Source organism: Neovison vison, chromosome 2, assembly GCF_020171115.1.
Source record: "Neovison vison isolate M4711 chromosome 2, ASM_NN_V1, whole genome shotgun sequence".
NCBI classification, from domain to species: Eukaryota; Metazoa; Chordata; class Mammalia; order Carnivora; family Mustelidae; genus Neogale; species Neogale vison.
The window spans coordinates 175,923,107-175,941,274 of NC_058092.1; the positions used below are offsets into that span (position 1 = coordinate 175,923,107).

The window sequence follows — 18,168 nt, forward strand, 5'->3', positions numbered from 1 at the left end:
CAAAGGCTGAGAATCACTCAACGGGAGTATCTATGTCCAACGGTGGGCTGGAGGCAGCCCCCACGAGCTCATAGAACTAGTTGTTAAATTTGCAGGATTTCTGCAAGCCTGTTAAAGCATAATGGACAGAGCTATCACGTCACTGTGTTGTACACCTCAAATTAATGTAACATTGGGTGTCACTGTATGTCAATAAATAAATAAACACATAAATAAAATAGGCTCAGTATTAAAAATTACATTCCACAGTTTTGATTAAGGGAATTATACTAAAAACAAAGGTCCTAACTGCTCAAAACTCACCATTTTCTAATTATCTTACTACATTTTACTGTTACCTACATTTTGAGGTTATTTATGCTAATTTTATCTGTATGGTGGAAATGTTGGATAGCAGTGGGCTACTGGGCCATCTCTCCCCAACTCCATACTCAGTCACAACGGTGGCTTGAAAATGGCCTTGGTGGGAGTCTTTACACCACAGAAATTGGCAACCACTAGAATTTAGGGCTTGCTTTGTTGTTCTGTTGCCTGTCTTAAGAAAATGATTAAAAAAATGTTAACAACGCAAATTAAACTTAAAAGTGTATTACATGTGGAGCTGTTACATTGGGAATAGTACATTTAAGGAAATATCTTTACACCATTTAAAAGCTATTATCCAGTTCAGCAGAGAAGTTATTCGTATCTTTGATAAATGAGTACAGTTCTGACATGTCTTTGTTGTTGCACTTCTAGCTTGCTTATTAACATAATGGAAAATATCAGCCAACATTTATATGGGAATTACACTCCTTCATCAATTGTACCACAGGTAGGTTATGGATAAAAGGGTTCAGCAAAAACCAACCAGCCTTCTGTAAAACTCAACTGGCTTTATGGAATTTACAATAAGGAGTATTGTCTATTTTTTTTATTATTTGCAAAGTGTATGCTACATACATTCTTTATGTCAGTAAAATTTATACTCGACTTATGTATGCACATAAATGTCTTCTTTTTTTCCGGGAGAGCTGGTTGATTTACTAGCACACTGCCATGTATGTACCTCCCTTCCATGTTTAAGATTCCACAACTGCCTATTATGATTTAAGAAACAAGCAAACAGAATAAGGTGGGAGTCTTACAGCCTAGAAGGTGTGAGTTTCAGCCTAAGCTACAGTAACACCTAGACTTTAGACCTTTCCTGCTCAAAATGGTGTCTTTAGGCCAGCTGTTTTGGCATCGCTGGGGAACCTCACAGAAACCCATTATCTCAGGTCCCATTCCCAAACTCCGGAATCAGAATCCGCTCCATATCAAAATGCCCAGGTGATCTGAATGCACAATAAGTCAGAGAAGTACTGCTTTACAAACAAACTCCTCCGGGGTACCTGGGTGGCTGAGTGGGTTAAGCCTCTGCCTTTGGCTCAGGTCATGATGTCGGGGTCCTGGGTCCGAGCCCCGTGTCAGGCTCTCTGCTCAGCGGGGAGCCTGCTTCCTCCTCTCTCTCTCTGCCTGCCTCTCTGCCTACTTGTGATCTCTCTCTCTGTCAAATAAACAAATAAAATCTTAAAAAAACAACAACAACACACACACACAACAAAGTCTTTGGTGTGAAGTGAAATTTATACAACCAATTTGAGATTAGTCACCAGGTTAGGGGCAATCTAGCAGTTGGTCATCTTGGCGCAGCTAGCCACGGTTCAGCCACTTCTAAACCCCAAGAAAAGACATACATCTTGCAATTTACCTTTGGCAAACACTGAAAGGGAGACTGTGCCGCTAGGAAAATAAAGGTGATCCTGGGCCCCTCGGATTATTAATTTAAAAAGAGGGAGAAAGTCCAATAAGAAAAAAAAACCATCAGAGCAGATTTCCTCCATGTATGTGACGAATAGGACGTGCTGCCAAAGACTTGGTTCCAAAAACCCGAAGCAGGGCAGCGAGTGCCACATGACCCAGCGTGGCAGCTGGGGAGAGGAATGTGATGAAACACTTCCCAGAGATGTAATTTCGGCCAGGGTAGTTATCAGGCGCTGAGGGTGAAAGGGGAAATTGTAGTGCTTATGTTTTTCCTATCGATAGATTAGTCAGCAACACAGGACGAAAAGAAAAGACAGGGCCAGAACACAGACAGGCCTTCACGCTCGAGTTAATTGAAATGATGGTAGGCAAGTCTCACGTATTTTGAAATTGAAAGCAAAAATGTTCTACTGGCAATAATATTCTCTGGAAGTATTTCTTAGTTACTTGGCTGAAAATACAGTAGTTGCTCTGGGATGTGAGGGTCTAAGTGGAAAACACGTTCAATGCTTCAACAGTGACTGGAAGGAAATGGGAGCCACAAATCTCCCAAGAAGAGGTTGGTATTACTTTGCAGCAGATACTGAAGCAATAAAAATCATTCAAGAACGCCGTGGTAACACTACAGTGCAAGGAAGTCCAATGTAATTGTGAATGGGCCACTGGGACCCCAAGAGACCACTGGGCGCATTTTTACCCAAGAAAGAAGGTTACTATACCAACCCCTTGCAACGTCAGAATTCAAACAACTCAAGTTCATTTAGGGGAAAAATAATAACATTTTCGCTTGCAATACTCTAGGAAAGCGAAGAAGAGAGCTATTCCCTACTGAGCACCAACTATGTGCTTCCTGTGTGTGATTTCATAGCATCTCTAGAATTCTCTAAGAGATGTGATACTGCCCCCACTTTACAGATGAGAGAAATGAGGTCCAAAGACATGATACTGTCCCCACTTTATAGATGAAAGAAATGAGGTCCAAAGACGTATTTCCCTGTAGCATAGTTAGTAAAAAGCCAGACGTCCATAGACAAAATTGAAAAGCTCCATACTTGATTAAAACAGAGGGTTCCACAAAGACAAGGTGGACGAGATGGGAGTGGGGCTGTTGTGCTTTGAGTCAGTGGGAAGCTAGCCCTTGTCAGTGCAGAAAAGTGAGGTTTCTCTTAGGGGCTACTGTATCTTTCTTTACACTGCTAGAGTCCTCTTATCGCCCATTTCTGGGTGTGTCATAGGTTTCTGATGGATTTTTTCCTTGATAGCTGCAATTCTGGCTACATGGCAGGGTTTGGAAGACTTGGCACTTTTCAGGCTGTGTTATGTACTAGAACTGAGTGCTGGGCTAGGACTTGGGAACCCAGGTTCACTTCCAGCTGCATCCATTCCTAACCAGGAGAGTGGGTAAGCTAGAGCTCTTCTCTGGGTGGCAGGTTTTTTCACTTACATGAGATTGTCTGGATGCATGATTCCACCTCCCATGACTCAACTGCTTAAGATTTGACTTAGTCAAAATACATTAGAAATGACCTAGAGAGTTAACAAATTTGTCCAGACAAGTCTATGTGGTTCGAGTTAGATCAAAAGCAAAACAAACAGAACAAAACAACCCCTTAAGAATAATTATTTAACTCCTGTGTCTACTAGCTGCAAAAATAACCTGGAATGAAATGGTTTAACGTATTTCTCTCCCCTGCCCTCCAGGAGTTGATTTAAAGCAAACACTTGTTCGAGTTCTTAGGCAGACCTGGGTGCAAATCTAAGCTCTACCTTCTGTTAGCTCTTTAAATTTAACATATCTGAGTTCCATTTTTTTTTTTTTTGCTTCTGTAAAATTGGAATTGATAATTTTAGTTGAAATGCAGTAAAATGTCTGGCATCTAGTAGGAGCATAATAATCGCTGGTTATTGTTAGTCCAGTGCCCATTAGGGGTTTGGACTATGGTTGATTAACAATTCAAAGAAACTTTCTTCACAGAGGAATGGAGTCTGAGATGGTAACCTCATTAGCATGGGGAACTTGGCATTAACCTGTGTCTATGCAATAAATAAACACAGGTGCAGAGTGGAGAAATGAAATTGCTTCTTGTGTACGAACTGGCATCTCCTTCTTTGTAAAAGTTCCGAATTCACCTCTTAGTGGATGGAACCTTACTAGAGACATACTAATGTACTTGATGGGTACAGCTGGAGGGAGTATTTGGAGACAGAAGTGTCCAGGGACATCTGGAAGCAAGTGGCTGTCATACCCACCATTCATGTCAGTTTCTTTACTTTCCTATTTCCCAATTTCTGCCCTATGTGCACAAAGAACACAGGATTTCAGGAAGAGGAGGCAGCAACTTTGTTTATAAATGAAAAAAATAATTTGGAGGCTGATATATAACAAACCAGCCCATACACATCCCGTCCATTTGAATAACTGCCTCTTGACCTTCCCAGCAAAGCTTCCCTCCCTCTCCCTCTCCTACCTCCTGCCCCTTCCTACACAACATAAGCCACTTTTTGTGAGTTAAGTTTCCTTCCTTCTCCAAGTTTTGTTTTGGTGTTGTGCGGTTGGTAGGAAGCCTGAGTAGAGAAAAGAAGATGAACATAAAAACCAAATTCATATCTTTGAACCCTATTACATGAAGCAAGAGTGAGGCCTTCAAACAATGAGACTGAACTGCCTGTTTTCTAAGAGAATACCAATAGGAAAGATTTTTAAAAAATCCTCTGTTTTCTACAGGCAAATTTCCTGGGTGAAGAACAATAAGATTTCGAGCGTTTCCACCCATGTTTCAAGATAGGTCAAAGGTATGAACCAAAGCCTTCTGAAGTTCAATAAAGCAAACGAATGATTGCTATTTAAATTACTATTAGGGGCAACATGCTAATTATAAGGTCTTGCTAACATATAACTCAGAATACAATTTTACTTTTTATTTATTTATTTTTAGATTTTTAAAAAAGTACATTCTGTGCCAAACACGAAGCTCGAACTCGGGTCCCCAAGGTTAAGAGTCACATGCTCTACAGATTGGCCCAGCCAGGTGCCCCTAATTTTACTCTTTAAATAACTACAGGTTTATAGTCGCTATACTGGTATTTTTATGACATAGCACTGCCACAGTTAACTAAGTATCAGTTGATGGTGAGGTCTTAACCTGCAATGTGATCTTCTCAGTGTTCCTATGATCTATTCGGTAATGATACACTGTAGAACCACTTGTACAGAACAAGTTGTTATAGGACAGTTTATAACAACCCCTTAAATGCTTAAAAGTATCTCTTAGATAATTAAGTTTTTAGGGTTATTAGCTTGAGTTGGGGATATCAGTAAAAAAAAAAGTATATTTTTAAAAAAGATAACACATTAAGGTTTTCTTTACTAATTTCATTTTTTTATTACTCCCTCATATAATACTCCCTGAGAAGGATTGACAACTGTTAGAAATTAGTCTACAAAAAGTAGACAAGATGGGAAGAGAAGGCTGTCAATCCTGGTAAAAACTGAAAATGTTCTGCTTAATCTTTACTGGCCATTTTCAGGACTTTGGTTGGGATTTATCTATTATGCATCCAAATTTATCTACATGGCACATTTTAGACAAATTAAGGTTCCAAAATAATTGAGTGCTTTAAAGTATCATGCTAAATAGTAATGTTTTCTCAAAGATGTGAAGATTCAAACAGCTCACAATTTTGTTACAAAGTTTTTGAAGCAATAACACCTTTGAGTTTGAGATACTGTAATTTAGCAGTTCTAGATGACTGCATAATCTCTCCCTGTTGGGTTGAAATTCTACCTTCTGTCTTTTCCTAGACTCTCACTCACTTATCATCTATCCAGACAAAATGTGTGCTTAAAATTTTTTCCACAAACATGGAATTGCAAAGTAATCTCATAGAGTGAAAAACGCTGAACTTCTCGTAAATGTACCACTGACCTCCCAATTCAGCCTTTTGGCATGTATGATCTGATTTATCCTTTAATTTTTTATACATGAGTATTTACTATCTTGCCTTTTAAATCTGTTTGTAAGATCCTTAAGACCAGACATCCCCTGATAAAAACTTTCTTAAATCTTAGTACTATGCCAGAAAGTACACAAGGATACTTATTGTTATGCCATTTTATTTAAGAGAAGGTATTTATTTTTTTGCAACAGTTGGGCCATTTCATGGTATTATATTAGCTGTAATTACCAAGTTATCTTAGACATCTCACTTAACCTTTCTTGGCCCCAATTTCCCTACTAGAGAAGAATTTTTGAACTAGAAAGTCTAGGTTTTAGTGTAAGGCAGATTTTTAAAAAAATACTATTTCTTCCATTTCCTAGAAGTAGGAATTGAATATATTATTTAACCTCTCTGAACTTCCAATTCTTCACCTGTCTTTTGCAGCTCAAGAGAGTAGTTTCTCCTCAAAGGGTATTTGTTTTAGATGCAGAATGAGAACCTAAATGTAAAGGATACAACACACTATCCAAACTTTGGTTCATGCTAAAAAAAACAAAAGAGCTATTATTATGCCAAGTTTCTTCTAGCTCTAGAGTGCTAGGATTAGGATAGAAGTAAAACCTTAATTATCAAACACCCAGATCCCCAGCATCTTCAGTGATTCTCACATCCGTTTGATCCCCACCGCTCCAAAAAAGTCATAAAGTACAAACCGATTCTAAGGCTCATTTTAGTAACATTTTACTCAAAGAATAAAGAGGATAACTTTGTTAATCACTGAATCTGTGATGTTCATAACGAAGTCCATGAAAAAATCGTAAAGACAAATCATTTTGAGACAAATGACTGAGAAGCCTGTTCTGAAATCCATGCTCAGAATTAGACACAAAATGTTATCCATCTACGGTCATGGGTTCGCACCGAGACACTGACCTGGCTTTCTGGAAGTGAAGAACGGAACACCCTGCTCACAGCTGGACTTACCTACATAAAAGAGAGAAAGACTTGTAAGTCCTACTGCTGGCCAGGAGCGCATGGGGAGCCACTACAATTTTCAACACACAGTTTTCCCCCCTCCATCCCCAAAGGGCAGAATCTGCTTTACTTGTGCTAAGTGCCAGTGTCGAAGTGGCATTTCTTTGGGTCAAACACATCCTGAAATAGCTAGGTTAACATTTTGTAGCATTTGTGAAAATATATTTCTGAACATTTAGGGATGATATAAAAAAAGCACTTGGCTCAAACCCACAGATGAGAACAAGGAAAACCTTCCAGGCATTTTACCATAGAGAAGTCATAGAAATGGACATACTATTCCTCCAAAACAACATTTTGGGGCAATATCATCATAAGTAAGAGATGAAAGGATTCTACTTTCCCCTATTCAATATTTGTGTAGTTTATAAGTTGTGATATTGGGCCAATGGCATTAAGTTACCTGTGTTCCTATTTTCACTTCTGTGATCACACACAGCCCCAAGTACTTAAATTTACACTACCTTTAAAATTTGGGAAAATAACCAATGGGTAAGTTTAGAAGAATGCTGACCATGATTTTATTGCTTCCCAATGTCATTCAAAGTCTTCCACACTGAGAGGAACTGGTTAAATCCCTTTCCCACTAGTATGTCTAAATATGATCCAGGAGTCTCAGAGGCAACCTAATATAATACTTTACTGCCTACTCCACCTGCAGAGCAGTAGGCAGACATTATTTATACTGAAAAGAACCTGTGTTTATTTTCTAGCAACCAGAGACTCTTAGGCATCTACAGAGTTATTGGAAAGGAAATGTAATTCCAAATTTCTAAAGAGTGTTTGTAAACAAACTTACGAATGTATGTTTAGAAAAGCCTAGAGCTTGCTGGAGGTCACAAGAACAGAGGCTATTGGCTATTTATATCTGCTGATAGTGAGAGGACTTTATACAAAGATGAGAGCTACCAATAACAATATTTTCTTCAGTTTTAGAGAGGATACACAGTACAGAGTAGAATATGCAGCACAGCCCTGGTTGAGGAGGGGGGAGCCCAAAACTGGAGAAATCTCAAGTTGAGCCTCTGGCTGGGGTCCAACAGAACTGTTGGGGGGAGTTCAAAGTCAAGGCGACTCTTCAGGTCTTAACTTCCTAGAGTTTCCTAGGTCTGGGTGCCTTTGTATATATATCAACCTTCATGCATTCCCCCTCCAACCCCCCAGCAAATGTGTACAGTCAGCTCGAAAGGCACAGCTTGTGTGCTGACGTGCAAAGCCAAGTCAAAACCCTGTGCTTGGCGCTCCCTTCTAACTTTCTGGCTTGTCCAAGTCTAAATATTGACATTGCTCCTCAGTTGAGATGTTTGATACTGCTGAGGATAGAAAAGGCGCAGCTAAAAGTAGGATCTAATGATATATTTTTACATAGTTGTGCCTTTCTTCCACTTCCTTTTTTTTTTTTTTTTCTTTTTTGAGAGGGGGTTGGAGTCCCTTGTCTGCAGTATCTCCCCTCTCCACCCCCCTCCCTATTGTTCTTCCCGAAAGCCGAACACAACGGAGACAAGGTAAGGTGTTTTGCAAGCCCCTCACGGCAGCTCCCACTGTTATCACAGCAACTCACAACAGACTCCACAGACACGGGGTTGGGGGTGGGGAGCGCCAAACTGTGGGCTGACCGACCAGTCAACTCTCAAGGGGGTGCAAGCTCTAAAGGGACAAGGGATCCACCTTTTCGAATCCTCCAGCTCCCCACCACTGTTCTTCGAAGGAAAAGAGCCCTCTTGCCGACGCGGCACCACCCCCTCCCTGGCGCAGCCAGCCCGCTAAGGGTGCCTGTTGTACATTTTCTCAGCTCCAAGAAGGGGTGCGGCTGTGCGGGCGCTCCTAGAAATCTCTTCTGCTTGTCTCTGATGCGAGGGTTCCCGGCCTCGCCGAGAGGCGAGGGCGGCTCCCACAGCAGCTCGGTCCCACAACTCTCTGTCGGGACGCTGCTGGCCGCGTGGCGCGGCCCGGCGCCCCCCCTCCCCACGCCACCCGCTGGGGGCCCGGGCGGTGGGGGCTCCGCGGCGGCTGCTCGAAGAGTAAGTTTCATACCACAGCGCACTCACGACACAGAACCTACCCTGAAGCCGAGCGAGACGCGAGCTCTCTCCGCCTTCAAGGGTTGGGGGGAGCGGGGGGGTCCCCGCCACTCAGCAGCAGCCACGACTGCGCGCGGTCGCGGGTGTGCGGGACCCCTGCGCGCCGCGTGCCGCCCGCCGCCCAACTTTGCACAAAGGCAGCATGGCACTGCCTCGCCTGTCGGGCTCGCCCAGCGCCGCGGCCGCTCTTCCCCGTCCGGGGGAGAGGGGCTCGCCCTTTCCCACCCCAGCCCTCCCCTTCTCCTCTTGCCCCCACCCCGCTCCCAGGCGGGCCAGCCGGGCGGAACCGAGCGCCCGGCCCCGAGCTCCGCCGCCGTGGCGGCCGCCGCTCGCACTGTGACGTTAGCAGCCTTCGCGGCTATTTATATCCACACGATTGGATTTCATTCATGAAACCGGGGCCTGGTGTGTCTGTGCGCTGGGGCGCCGGTGGCAAAGGTGCCTCAGCTTTACGCAGACCCGGGGGGCCCGGGGCTGGGAGGCAGACTGCCCGGGACGAACATGCGCGGAGCACGGGAGACCCTGACCCTTCTCCCAGGCGGCCGGGAGGGTCGGGTCAGGGCGATCGGGGGCCCCCGTCCCTGTCCCCGGCGTCCCACCCACACCCGTACAACTGCTGGCCCTTTGTCCCAGGCTCTGGAAAAGTAAGTTGGGCCACTAACCGGCTGGGCAGCATGGCTTTCTTCTCCCTAGGAGCTGACCGGCCGCGGACTCCGAGGGAGGACATTGGCTTTTGTTTCAAAAAACGAGCCCAGCTGCTGACTAAGGACTGCGTTAGCCCAGCCTCCTCCTCTCCTGGGAAGCTGCACGTGCTGGCGGGCTCCCCCCTCTGGGTTACCTTCCTCTGTGACTTGGGGGTCCCCGCAGGGGGTGTAAGCGAGACGTGACTGTCCCCCGACCTGAAGAAGAAGGGGATTTACAACCTCCTGCAAATGGCTGAGTGAGGAAGTGAAATTGGCTTTGGGTGTTCATGGGTTGTCAGCATTCTTGAAAGCCCAGGACAGTCCATCCCTCCTGGTGAACTTTTCTCCTCGCTCTTCAAGGCTGACTGACCTCTGCGGACCGGACCAGGGGTAGTGTGTATGCACTCACAGAGCAAATACTTACTGTGTGCCCACAGTATGTTAGATACCCTGTCCAGCTCTAAGAAAGTCACAATGCACTCAACCAGCCTTGTCCTAGGCCCTCAAGGAGCTTTCAGTTAGTCTGCTTAAATTACTGTGCCTTAAACCTCCTCACTCCCCACCTATTAAAAAAAAAAAGGCAACTGGGGGATAAAGGTATTGAGGTCTTTTGCTACCTTAAGGAATTCATTTATTTAATAAACCTGTTTGGAGGCGCTGTGTGCCTCGGGAAACAAAGAGGGCAGCAGTGTGTCCTTAGTCCCCAGGGAGTTCTCAGGTACTGTGTTCCTGAGATGTTGAAGGGCTCGGAAAAAGGGAGCCTTTTAAGGGTAGCCAGCTTTATTTAAGCCATCCCCGGTGAACTGTCTTTGGAAATGGAGTTATTGGTCCATAATCTTTGATGCCCAGAAGACAAGGTATTGAAAAGTCAGGTATGGGGGTTTGCTCTAAGAATTTCAAGACAGAGACATAAAAGGGTGCAATCATTTACTGGGCACAAAACAAACTTCCTTAGTCTATTTATTTAGTGACCCCATTTTGAAAGGCTTAATCAATACAGATTCTTTTCAGGAACACATTTCTTGGGAAAAGTTAATTAACCCTGTTATTCCTAGCAATCAGTCCTTTTTATTGCAAGCTATTTCTCTTCAAACTGCCCTGGGGGCTAAGAAATAGGGAAGAAACTCAAAAGAAGCAGAATGAATATGTATTGCAGTGCGCATATATGGCAGGCAGTGGTCTAGGAGGTTTAAAACAATTTTCTCAATTAATAAAACAACGGATGAGGTAGATGCTATTATCATCATAACAATTTTATACATGAGAAACTGAGGCATGTAGAAGTAAGGCTTTTTTGTTGTTGAGATTTTGAGAGCTGCATTTGTACCTGTGTTAGCCTATGCCAAAGACTTCTTTTATCACTAAACTGCTTTTTGACATCCTGCCTCTTTTCACTTTCTTTCATTTTCTCAGTTATGAATTAAGAGTTAAGTGCCATGCTTAAGCAGCAGGCAGGTGCTAGGACCAGAAAGATACCTATGCAAATACCCACAGTTAGCAGGCTACCATTTGCCACCCATTCCCAGGAGGCAGTGAGGCTCAGCTCTTCTAGAAGGTGCTTCTTTTATATGGCCCAAAGAACAAACAGTCACTATAGGACTACCCAGTTTGATGCCTCTGAGGGAAACTGATAGGAAGAACTTCCAGGAAAATAAATCGGTGTAAACGGTAATTCAGATAAGGCAGAGGAAAAGTCACAGTTCTAGGAAGTCCTTCCAAACAAAAAATGTGATCTGAGGATGAGATTGCCTCAGGTGCTTTGTAGCCCCCAAAGTTTACACATAAAACCCCCGATTCTGGTGGGGCACCTGGGTGGCTCAGTGGGTTAAGCCACTGCCTTCGGCTCAGGTCATGATCCCAGGATCCTGGGATCGAGCCCCGCATCGGGCTCTTTTCTCAGCCGGGAGCCTGCTTCCTTCTCTCTCTCTCTGCCTGCCTCTCTGCCTGCTTGTGATCTCTCTCTGCCAAATAAATAAATAAAATCTTAAAAAAAAAAAAACAAAAACCCGATTCTGGAAAAGTGGGAGAAAATGAGCAAAAAGCACAGACTATATTATACCAACAGGAAAGGAGAGAAAAGGAACAATACAAAGAGTCCTGGGAGTCACTGCCATGAATGTATCGGTCTTCTTGCTATTACCATAAAATAATCTACATTTGCATACTAAAATTGTTGCATGCTAATAAAATTAATACTATTAGCTTTTAATAAATATTCAAAATTGGTATTTAAGCTTAATTAAACCAATACTGTGTATTTAAACACTTTTGGGACTGCACTGCAGAAAAGCAGTGTAGAAATTTTTGACTGGCTTTTATGGTAAATATTTACCAAAGTCATAGAATTAAAAAAAAATTCCCACAAGACACAGAACTGTTCCATTATCACAAAAGAACTTCCACATGCTATCCTCTTTGTATGTGCATCCCCCCAACATTAATCTGTTCTCCACCTCCAGACTTTTGCCATTTTGAGACTGTTAATTAGAGGGGAACATATAGTTATTGTTGTTTTTTAACTAAGCATAATGCCCTTTAAGTTCACCCAGGGAGTTGCTTGTATCACTAGCTTGTTCCTTTTTATCACTGAGCAAATTTCTCTTATATGGATGTACCAGTTTTTCATCTGTTTGACTCCTGAAGGATGTTTCCAGTATTTTGCCATTACCAATAACATTTCTGTAAAGGTTCGTACATAGTTTGTATGAACATAAGTTTTTATGTCTTTGGGATGAATGCCAAAGAATACAATTGTTGGGTCACATGCTAAGAAACCATCAAGCTATGTTCCGGAGTACCATAAACATTCCCACCACTAATGTACAAGAGGTCTAGTTTCTGCACATTCTCACCAGCATTCACTATATTTTTAATTCACTTGTTCAGTAATTTTGTAGGGACAGCTCATTTGTTTTAATTTTCATTTCCCTAATGGCTAACGATTTTGAACATCTTTCCACGTTCATTGTTGCTACCCATATCTCTCTTTGCTGCAATATCTGTTCATGTCTTTGGCCTATTTTGTAATTGGATTTTTTTTTTTAACTATTGAGTTTTTTCAAAAATATATTCCAGGATCATAGAATTCTCAAATTGCAAGTTAAATACGACCTCAAGATCATTCTATTTTCAATTCAACCACTTGTTCAACATTTCTGTTACTATCAGTTTTATAGAGAAGAGTCTCAGATACTTACATAAAGTATTTCCAAGGACTTACATAAACCTTCTTCAGAAAGAGCCTTCTCAAGATGATTTTATACACCTGCATTTCAGCGGTGGGTAACAGACTCCCACAGAACTGCCAGCACGTGGCTGCAGCCCAAGGGGCGAGGCCCCACCTCTGCGCAGGCGCAGACACTGCTCAGCGCCTGCGCCTGCGCTCCTCCTCCTCCTCCTCCTCCTCCTCCTCCTCCTCCTCCTCCTCCTCCTCCTCCTCCTTCTCCTCCAAGCACCTAGGCCTGGCGAGGCACCTGCGTTGGGCCACAGGCACAGGAGAGGAGGAGCTCCTTGCGGAGTCCGTCTCTTCCTCCTGGGATGTAGGATTTGGTGTTGTCATTGGCTGTTTAGAGGGGAGTATCCTGGGTGGCGAGTTCCGGGTGTTAGAAAAATTTCATGGGCCAGTACCACTAAGGCTTGAGCATGTGGGAGAGAATCTGCTCATCCCTGTGCCTGGTTTTAAGTACAGATGCGTTTGGTAGAAAGATGTGAAAAAACGGCTGTTGGTGCAGATTCCTGGAGTCACCACGACGGCTTTCGTGACAGCCAACAACCATGGCACTGTCAAGATGCAGTGGCTGGTGGCACAGTTGATCTGCTGGCCCACATTTGTGGGGTTTTCTGACTCTTAAAGAAACGCTTCTAGACTCCAGAGCAGAAGAAGGGCTCTGGGCCCTGGACTCAAGCAGCGGTTTCGTGGCGGTTTGCTTGGACAGATCGTCTTGCATGCCAGCTCTAGCTCCCACCACCGGGCTACCGGGTCTGCAGGAAAGGCTGTGCGCGGCTCTGGCAAATAGTGACAGCCAGGTAAGACTGACTCTATTCTAGGGCTCTTTGTTCACGGTAAGCATTGAAGGCCCACGAAGGAAATGACCTGACCCTCCTGGGACCTCTGCGTCTCCTGAGACCTTTCCTTGTATACAGGAATTCTAGCGCTTCTGCCACGGTAGCTGTTTCTCCGAGATGTCCGACTACTCTGGGGCCAGATGTTGCGCAGCATTCCATATGGTCGGGAGGGGCCCTTCCCCAGCTTTCGTGTAGTTCATACATCACCAACCTGGAAACACCTGCCATCACAAAAGCTTTCTGTCCCGAATACTACAGGCAGACTTTGTGAATCTGTATGTATTTATTGCGTTTTTCATCTGGGTGAGACCCTGAAAACCCTTAAGCCCAAGTGGCTAAGCTGTGTTGGTTTTTGACTGCTTGGGTATTTACCTGGGGTGTTTCTCAAGCTCTGGAGATCTCTGAAGCTTCTATTTTCTGATCACTGTTTTGGGGGAAATCTAAGCTCGTCTTGGCTGTGGGAATCAAATGGAAGAGATAACCCTTTACCCGAAAACTCCCAAGTGGAAATGAACTCCTAGCCTTGGATTTGTAGTCCAGTTATCACTGTCAGTCCTGACTTAGTCTCTGTAACAAACTTTTTCTGAAGCACCATTTAAGTATAGATGGACCCAGAAGGTATCTGTGGTAGCTGGTTCCATCTACCTACCATCTGGAGGTAGATGGATGGACAGATGAATGCATGAATACTTCAGATAATCTAGTGGCTCTAATTTTGGAATTTTTGTGATTACCCTTTTAGAGATAGAAGAATTAAATACTATTTTTCTATGAAGGCAAAAGGTTTTTCATATTGGAGTTCCTATCTTACCAGGCACTAATGGATCTAGGTCCTGTGATGGAAACCCACACAAAGGTATTCTTTTCTTATAGTATGGTAAATGTGTTTGTGCAGGTTTACATAAAAATCTGTATGGGGATGTCTGGGTGGCTGAGTGGGTTAAGCATCCAGTTCTTGATTTTCGCTCAGATCATGACCTCAGGGTTCTGAGATTGAGCTTTGAGTAGGGCTTCATGCTCAGCAGGGAGTGATCGTCTCTCCTTCTGCCTCTCCCTATGCCCCTCTGCTTGCTCTATCTAAAACAGATAAATAAATCTTAAAAAAAAATCTTTCAAAAAAAATCTTTCTGTGTAGATCCATTCATTAGGTTTTCTGTTGGGTTGGGGTGAGTTTGATAAAAATGTGATTTTGCAAGCTCCACAAATCTGACTACATTCTCTTCCTGTCAAAATTTCTCTCACTAAGATGGTGTTCCACTGGTCTAGCTCAGCATGTGTAAGAGGAGGTAGTAAACAGATTTTATGGTTTTCTACGTCTTTGTTTAGTACGGTGTTACTAATTGGAAGACATATGTCATATCTTTAAAAAAATTTTTTTATTTCTTAAAGATTTTATTTATGTGACAGAGAGAGACACGGTGAGAGAGGGAACACAAGCAGGGGGAGTGGCAGAGGGAGAAGCAGGCTTCCTGCTAAGCAGGGAGCCAGATGTGGGGCTTGATCCCAGGACCCTGAGACCATGAGCTAAAGGCAGACCCTTAATGACTGAGCTGCCCAGGCATCCGTATGTTATACCTTTAGAAAGAAGAAAAACACAACAAACTAATGTGCAATGTTTATCTTTGATTTTTTAAAGTAAAATATGATTTTAAAAGTAAAAGTGTGAGTCTTTCATAAAAATATGAAAACATATATCATACCTCTAGAAAGAAGAAAAACACAACTGTCTGTAATTATGATGTGTATCTTTGATTTTTTTAAAGTAAAAATATGATAAAAATCTGCATGCGAAAGGGACATTTGTTTCAGGAATAAGCTATATTCATAATATTAAAAAGGTGTTAATGCTAGATTTCAGCTTTACTTAATTAAAAACAAATGACAAGATTTATATATCACAGCATATTTAAGGCTATCTTGCCTGACCAACTGTTTCATACAAAAAATACAAACTGTGTTCCTTTTCATGAAACAAGTGAAAAAAAAACCCACAAAAAAACAACAACAAAAAATCCAAACATACATTAAAGGTAGTAGAAACAGGATGAAAATAAATTATATTTTGACTATCCCACTAACGAGCCATGTAATTCTGTGCTAGACCCTTAATCCATTGCACCTCAAAGTGCCTTATGTAAAATTAGGCTAAGAATCATAGCTTTCTAAAAGGTTGTTAAGAGGACTAAGTGAAAAAATGTTTGTGGAAAATGTGAAGTATGAAACCCTACACACACTGGGAAATGTGAAAATGGACTCATTACGAGGCCGTTTAAAAACAGTGTGCCCCACAGGGTACCCCTTGATTTGAGAGTACCAAAGATCAATCACAGAGGAACTATATCCTTCATACAACTCATCTTTCAAGTGCTGACTCTAAGTATTACACATAATAGTCTCCACCAAAATCTCTTTAAGTAGGAAGTTTAATATTTGAGATTTGATGTTTTTGCTTTGCCAGTGACTTGCAACTGCTGCATTTTCTCCCTCATAGAAGTGAGCTAAACTACATGCAGAAACTAGAAAAATAAATAGACTACACCACACACACACACACACACACACACACGCAAGCACAGCCCATTTCATAAGAATAATTCGCCTATGCGTAGATCACATTTTTCTGCTTATCCAGCATTTCTGATATACATATCACTTAATCTTCATGACAAGCTTGAGAATTATTATCTCAAGTACGGGAGACGGGGAAATGAAATTTCCTAGAGGGTGACTTGCTCTCTGTGAGTAGAGGGGGAACGAGAATTCTTCCAAACCCGGAATTCTAACCCTGATCATCAGACCATGTGAAAGTAACTATTCTGAGGTAATTCAGTGCACAGTAGACTAACTTATGCATAGACACCGCTTTCGAAGGAATACTATTTTTTTTTTTTTTTAGAAATACCAGTAACCTGGAAGCCAACTCACCAGTCAGCCCCTAGGAAGAAAGCTGAAGCATGGAGACTTTTCCTTAGTTGGCATTAGTCGCCTTTTCATAATGGTTCCTTATCTAAAAGCACCGAGGAGCTGATTCCTGTCCCTGGAGATGAGAACATCTGTCTTTGCGCACACAACTGAGACTCTCCTGAGTTCTGTAAATATTTATGTTTACCGTCATATTTCACATGACCTCTACTTTACCACTTGGTAAACTCCCCTTTATGGACAAGTAGTTAACTGTGTCACATGTGAGTGATATAAGCAGTTAAACAGGTTAAGATCAATATTGAAGGAGCACAATCCCTTAGCTTGTAAACATAAGCTGTGGACTCCTGGGGGCCACAAAATCTGGGGTCAGGCACAAAATCTCAGTTCCCATCCTTGTGTCTTAGGAAAAAACTGGGGTGGTGCTAATGGGCATGGTAGGGTCATTGTGTTTCCATACCCACAGAGCTTGAACAGCAGTGTGGGCAAGAAAGCCCACAGTGAATGGTTTTTAATAATGGTGAATGATAAAACTGGTATAAGACATTGTAGTTCCAACTTCCAACTACTCACATATACAGGCCACCTGTGTTACTTGTGAAAAAGCTGCCATTTTAAGGGAAAATTACCCTTCATGATTTCATTTGTTCCACTGTCATCACTGCCGACATCACATTGGTCATCCATGAAAAGGCACTTTGCGATCACAAAAACGGTTTGCAGAGATTAAAGTGTAATAAACAGGGAAGGTACTAGCGGGCATAAACAATGTAATAAACACCAAGATTGCCACTGGACATTTTAATCCATAATTATGTTAGCTAGTATTGAGTAAGCATCCACTATGTGTGGGGGTGTGGTGCTAAATGCTTTCACACTCACAGTAACTCCTTTCAATGACTCCATGAGGGAAGGACCACTATCATCCCCATTTTATAGAAGAGGAAACGGAGGACTAGAAAGGTCAGGTCACTCGCCACAGGTCAAACTCCAATTTAAGTATTATTCATTTTAAAATAGGAACTCCTGATAGAGAAAGATTCCACTTTGATGTAATTAGGACTTCACACTTAGGATGCCTTATTCATTCAAAGTAATGCTGATTACAGTGTAGGACATTGCACTGTATAATTGGAACACTGATGGGTTACAGCTTCTCTTAAACTCTGACATCAAACTCACAGAAACTACCTCAATACTTTGTATTTTAGAAACCCCAGGTAGGTTAAAGGTTGAGAAGAGTTGAAGAGAGCCCATCTTTATGAGTCGACAACTTCAGGATTCCCAGGGTCCTTGACAAGATGGCCAGCATCTGGGGGTCAGGTGTCTGTGAGAGACCTGGCCTCCCCTGCCACCACGGCACAGAAAGCACATAATTTATGGAAAAATATACAATGCAATCTCTAGCTCATTTCTTGATATTTCTTGAAATTAAATTATTGCTCTGCTTCCTAAAGGAACAAGTACCATGCTATAATGGTTTCACCTTGTGCTGGCAATGTCAGGTTGATGAGATAAGAGGGGAAGGTTATGCAGAAAAATCCCGGCCCTTTTTAATAGATGATGTGATTATGAAGTCTGATATAAATATATGGGTAATACAGATAAGGCAGGGACTTAGGCTCCTAGTAAGCATATTATTCTTAATTACCAAGTGA

The 18,168-nt window shown here is 42.5% G+C and overlaps 1 protein-coding gene across 1 annotated transcript in view; it reads right to left on the minus strand.

Moving 5' to 3' along the window:
- Positions 1 to 18,168, minus strand: part of RHOBTB1 (Rho related BTB domain containing 1) — a 122,686-nt gene that overhangs the window by 56,828 nt on the left and 47,690 nt on the right. The window contains exon 3 of the mRNA XM_044239590.1: positions 6,658 to 6,708. The gene's annotated coding sequence lies outside the window, so the exon portion shown is untranslated. The remainder of the gene's footprint in view (positions 1 to 6,657; positions 6,709 to 18,168) is intronic.